Here is a 6,002-nt window from a genome sequence, read left to right as displayed (position 1 = left end):
CGGTAGAGAGTTTTCTTTGGCAATTTGTACAGCATTTGGGACGTGCAATATACAAGGAAGCTTTGCATCAGATTTCTCTTCTTCTTCCTTTCTTTATTTCGTGTATGTTGCGCATGGTTTGGGACAGGTTTGTTGTCGCTTGAGTTGGCTTGTTTGTGTTGCTTGAAGTGTTGGGCTGTTTTCAATCCCTTGTGGAGGATTGTTGCCGTGGGTTTTGGGACCTAAGAGTGTTGGCTGAGCTTGCTTTGTTGAGTGCAAGTGCCGCACGGTCCTTGTAGTTGGAGTTTAAACAAAAGTGCCGTGACAAGTGGTATCAGAGCATTGAGAGTTGCTCGGTGGGAATGGCTGACACTAGTGACCAAGAACAGGCTGGCGGCACCTCTGTGGCAGAGGAACCTACAGTGACGAGGGGAAGGAGAAAAGGGCAGGCCAAGTCAAGAGAACCATCTCGGGTGAGGGAAGAGGTAGGTGACTTTGAGACTAGGCTGTCCAAGTTAGAACTTCACGTGGCTGGTGAGGAGTCAAGGGTTGATGGGTTGGAGAACCGAGTGGGGGAGCTTGCGGAGGACCTAGATGAGACTAGGGGAGATATGCAGGCTGCTCTCAACATGACCTTAGACAAACTAGCTACCGAAGGTGAGGTTCTAAGAGTGTCCCAAGCTGAAGAGGTTTCTGCTTTGAGAGAGGAAAACCGTGCGTTGAAGGAGGAAGTAGAGAAAATCAAGGACGACCTTGCGATGCTGAAAAGGGTTATGAACCAAGGGAGTGGGACTGACCCGAATGTCTCTCATGCAGTCCATGCAGCTAGGGTGGACGTGCCAAAGCCTAGCGCTTTTAAGGGTTCCCGAAGTGCCAAGGAAATCGACAATTTTCTTTGGACACTGGACCAGTATTTTCGGGCATTAGGAGTTGATGATGATGCCAGAAAAATTGATAATGCTCCATTGTATTTGGCGGACAGCGCCATGGTGTGGTGGAGAAGGAGGTTAACAGATGTGGAAAAGGGTACTTGCACCATTTCTACGTGGGAAGAGTTTAAGAGAGAATTGAAAAAACAGTTTTACCCGGAAAATGCTGCTACCGAGGCTAGAGGGAGGTTAAGGCGCCTTACACAGAAGGGAACTATCAAGGAGTATGTTAAAGACTTCACCGAGGTGTTACTTGAAATCCCCGACTACCCGGATTTAGAGGCTTTGTTCGCTTTCAAAGATGGGCTGCAACCTTAGGTTAATTTGGAGATTGAATGAAGGGGCACCCAGGACCTTGCAACTGCCATAGCCATTGCTGAGTCTCTTGTGGAGTTTAAGAGGATGGACAAGTCCAAGGGGAAGGACGGCAAGAGTAAGGGCAATGGGGATAAGGGCGGAAGTAAGGAGGGAGGCAGCAAAGACACGCAAAAGGAGGGAAACGGGAAGAAGGGATGGCAAGGCAAGAAGGACACGCGGGAAGGGAAATCCAAGGGCTGGAATAAGGCGTCCAGGCCTGGTGAACGTGGTCCCTTGAAATGTTTTCTGTGTGAGGGACCTCACAAAATGGCAAACTGCCCGAAGAGTGGAGGCCTTACTGCACTGACCGAGAACAAGGGTGAAGCTGCACCACGTGAGGAAGGCTCAAGTATGGGTTCACTGCAGTTGGCGGCAATTGTGAAAGGTAAGCAGATTGAGACTGGGGTTGGCACGAAGGGAAGATTATTTGCACAGTTGAAAATTGGCCAGAACGAGGTTCAAGCCTTGGTTGACACCGGGGCATCGGACAATTTTCTGAGACTGGAAGAGGCGCAGAAACTGGGTATCACATTCAGTGGGAAATCAGGTTGGTTAAAGGCCGTAAATTCAAAACCAACACCTACACATGGAGTGGCTGCCAACGTGAGTGTTAAAATTGGCGAATGGACTGGGCTTATCGATTTTTCGGTAGTGTCCATGGATGACTACTCATGTGTACTGGGGATGGACTTCATGGATAGGGTGAGAGCAATCCCTATTCCCTTTGCCAACAGCCTGTGTATTGTGGAGGATAAGGGTGCGTGTACTGTTCCATTGAGAAGGGGAAAATCTGCTGGAAGCACCTTGTGTTTGCGATTGGCTAAGGCGTGCATGGCTGGAACCAACGTTTTTAGTGGCCCTGCAGGCCGAGAATAATGAGCAGTCTGGGGTAGTTGTGCCGCATGAAGTACAGTCTGTGTTGGAAGAATTTTCGGATGTAATGCCCAGGGAACTACCGAGAGAGTTGCCACCCAAGCGAGATGTTGATCACTCTATTGAACTGCTGCCTGGATCGAAACCCCCAAGTGGAGTCCCTTACCGCATGGCACCTCCTGAGTTAGAGGAGCTGCGTCGGCAGTTGAAAGAATTGTTGGAGGCTGGTTTTATTCAGCCGTCCAAGGCACCCTTTGGTGCGCCAGTGCTGTTTCAGCGGAAGAAAGACGGAAGTCTCCGAATGTGTATCGACTACAGGGCTTTGAACAAGGTTACGGTGAAAAATAAATATCCTATTCCGCATATCGGAGATTTATTTGATCGGTTGGGGGCAGCCCGATGGTTTTCGAAATTGGACCTACGTTCAGGGTACTACCAAGTCAGAATTGCCGAGGGAGATGAACAGAAAACGGCTTGTGTGACTCGGTATGGGTCGTATGAATTTCGGGTAATGCCTTTCGGCCTCACCAACGCGCCTGCTACCTTCTGCACCTTGATGAATCAGGTATTCCACCAGTTTCTTGATCACTTCGTTGTGGTTTACTTGGATGATATAGTTGTGTATAGCCGAACACTTGATGAGCATGTGGGCCATTTGCGGCTGGTTTTTCATGAATTGCGTAAACATCATTTGTTTGTGAAAAAGGAAAAATGTGAGTTTGCAAAGGAAGAGGTGGCGTTCTTGGGGCATGTAGTCGGACATGGGATGATTAAAATGGATGAGGCTAAGGTTAAGGCCATTGAAGAGTGGGAACCGCCCAAAAGGGTACCAGAATTGCGGTCGTTTTTGGGCTTAGCCAATTATTATCGGAGGTTCATCCCGGGGTATTCTCATGTTGCCGCACCACTTACGGATTTATTGAAGAAGGATAAACTGTGGAGTTGGGATGAGAGGGTCCGTGAATCTTTTGAGAAACTGAAACAAGCACTAAAAGGGGAGCCGGTTTTGAGACTGCCAGATTTTGCCGCACCATTTGAGGTGCACACTGATGCTTCGGACTATGCTATCGGGGGTGTGATCATGCAAGACCGACATCCAATAGCTTACGAAAGCAGAAAATTAAATGATACTGAACGGAGGTATACTGTCCAGGAGAAAGAGATGACAGCCGTTGTCCATTGCTTGAGGACTTGGCGTCATTATTTGTTGGGGAGCCGCTTCGTAGTGAAGACGGATAATGTGGCAACAAGCTATTTTCTCACTCAGAAAAAACTGTCACCTAAACAAGCAAGATGGCAAGCATTCCTTGGGGAGTTCGACTTCGTGATGGAGTACAAACCGGGAAAGGCCAATCTTGTGGCCGATGCACTTAGCCGAAAAGTGGAGCTGGCAGCAGTAACCACACAGCCCACTCCTGACCTGCTGGGGCGCATTGGTGAGGTTCTCCAGCAGGATCCTCACGCCCAGCTATTGCGTGAGCTGATTGAGCAAGGCAGGACGAGGAGGTTCTGGAGGGATGAACAGGGGCTGATTCGGACAAGGAAGGGAGCAGTTTTTGTACCGAGAGGCGGTGCACTGAGGAGGTTAGTTTTGGCCGAATGCCACGACTCGAAGTGGGCTGGTCACCCGGGGGCGCAGCGCACCCAAGCCTTGGTCGAAAGAGGTTACTACTGGCCTAGGATGCGGGACGATATTGAGCTGTTTGTGAGGACTTGCCTCGTATGTCAGCAGGACAAGGGTGAGCAGCGAAGGCCGGCTGGCTTGTTGGAACCTCTCCCAACGCCAAGCCGCCCTTGGGAAAGTATTTCGATGGACTTTATTGTTGGCTTGCCGAAAGTGAATGGGCTGGGCAACATTATGGTCGTTGTGGACAGATTGAGCAAGTATGCAGTATTTATTCCAGCTCCGGTTTTGTTTGATGCAAAGGAGGCAGCGAGGTTATTTTTCCGTGGTGTTGTGAAGTACTGGGGGCTGCCGAGGGACATAGTTAGTGACCGAGATGCAAGGTTCACAGGCCGATTCTGGACAGAGTTATTCAGAATTATGGGGACCGAACTGAAGTTCTCCACCAGTTTTCACCCACAGACGGATGGGCAAACCGAGCGGATTAATGCATTACTTGAGCTGTATCTGAGGCATTTTGTTGCCGCAAATCAGAGGGACTGGCCAGATTTGCTGGATGTGGCGCAGTTTTCCTACAACTTGCAGAAGAGTGAATCGACGGGGGCAACACCTTTTGAGATAGTTACGGGGCAGCAGCCCCTCACGCCCCACACTGTGATGATACCGTATAGGGGACCCAACCCGAGTGCTTTTAAGTTTGCCAAGGGGTGGAAGGAGACCGTGGAGCTTGCTAAGGTCTCCTTGGCCCGAGCCACCAAGAAAATGAAGAAGTGGGCAGATTCAAGGAGGCGGCATTTGGAGTTTTCCGAGGGGGACATGGTACTTGTGAGGATGTTCCCCCGTACCCATGGTAAACGGCACAAGGGATTGCTTCGGAAATATGAGGGACCGTTTATGGTTGAGCAGCGGATTGGGAAAGTGGCGTATAGAGTGAGACTGCCTGCACATTTGGAGTGCCATCCGGTGTTCCACGTTAGTCTCCTTAAACCTTACCACGCAGATGAAGAGGACCCGGCCAGGAATAAATCTAAACGGGCACCAGTAGCTATAACGAGGAGTTTTGAGCATGAACCCGAAGAGATTTTGATGCACCGAGTGGTTCCACAGTGGGGCGCTCATCCTGGATATACCGAGTACTTGGTAAGATGGAAAGGTCGTGCGGTTGAGGAGACTAGTTGGGAACACGAGCTGAGTTTGTGGCAGCATGAGGATCTACTGAAACGCTACCAGCGTGAGGCAATGAGGGCATTGCCGGATTGAGTGGGGGAGGATGTCACCCCATTTTTGTTGCTCCCCGAAGATCCAAATTTTTCTGCTTATTTACCTCTTGCTGGCTGCCTATTTTGGTCCCATTTATGTGTGCCGAATCTGCTTGAGAATGGGACATGGATTGCATGGCGCTGCATGGGGACTGGTCACGTAAATCTTGCCATTTATCCTTGGGATTTTCTGGACATGGGGCGCACCATCAGACCTGATTGTCATCACGTGGGGCGCTGAGTATTTGAGAGCAACCTGGCGTGGCGTGAGGGACCAAGGGCTGATTAGGTGCAGGTGCAGATGGGGCGCACTAGAAGGGAGCTGCACATGGGGCGGTGAACCATTCCTACGTGCATGGGAATTTCATGCAAGGGAATTGGATGTGAGAGTAACCAGCCATGTTAGTGGAGTTTGGGGCCCAGCAGAAGTGGCGCCAACTTTCCCTCCCAATTACCTCATGTCAAGTGGCAAGTGGGCTTAGTGGAAGCTAGGTGGCGCCTCCTCAAGCTGCCTCATGTCTTTCCATGATGACTCACCTATCTTGTAGCTGTATTTGGGACACTTTGGGCTGCCATTTGTTGGGCAGAATAGGGACAACTTGTAAGGGGTATATAAGGGGCTTGTTTCCCATTACTTTGCATGTATGAGAGACTATTGTATTGTGAGGCTGTTGAGAGTTTTTCTTTGGCAATTGTACAGCAGTTTGGGACGTGCAATATACAAGGAAACCTTGCATCAGATTTCTCTTCTTCTTCCTTTCTTTATTTCGTGTATGTTGCGCATGGTTTGGGACAGGTTTGTTGTCGCTTGAGTTGGCTTGTTTGTGTTGCTTGAAGTGTTGGGCTATTTTCAATCCATTGTGAGGATTGTTGCCGTGGGTTTTGGGACCTAAGAGTGCTGGCTGAACTTGCTTTGATGAGTGCAAGTGCCGCACGGTCCTTGTAGTTTGGTGTTCAAGCAAAAAGTGCCGTGACAAGTGC

The sequence above is a fragment of the Hevea brasiliensis genome, chromosome 13, assembly GCF_030052815.1.
Source record: "Hevea brasiliensis isolate MT/VB/25A 57/8 chromosome 13, ASM3005281v1, whole genome shotgun sequence".
NCBI classification, from domain to species: domain Eukaryota; kingdom Viridiplantae; phylum Streptophyta; class Magnoliopsida; order Malpighiales; family Euphorbiaceae; genus Hevea; species Hevea brasiliensis.
The sequence above is the reverse complement of the archived record's forward strand: the minus strand, read 5'-3'. Positions refer to the sequence as shown.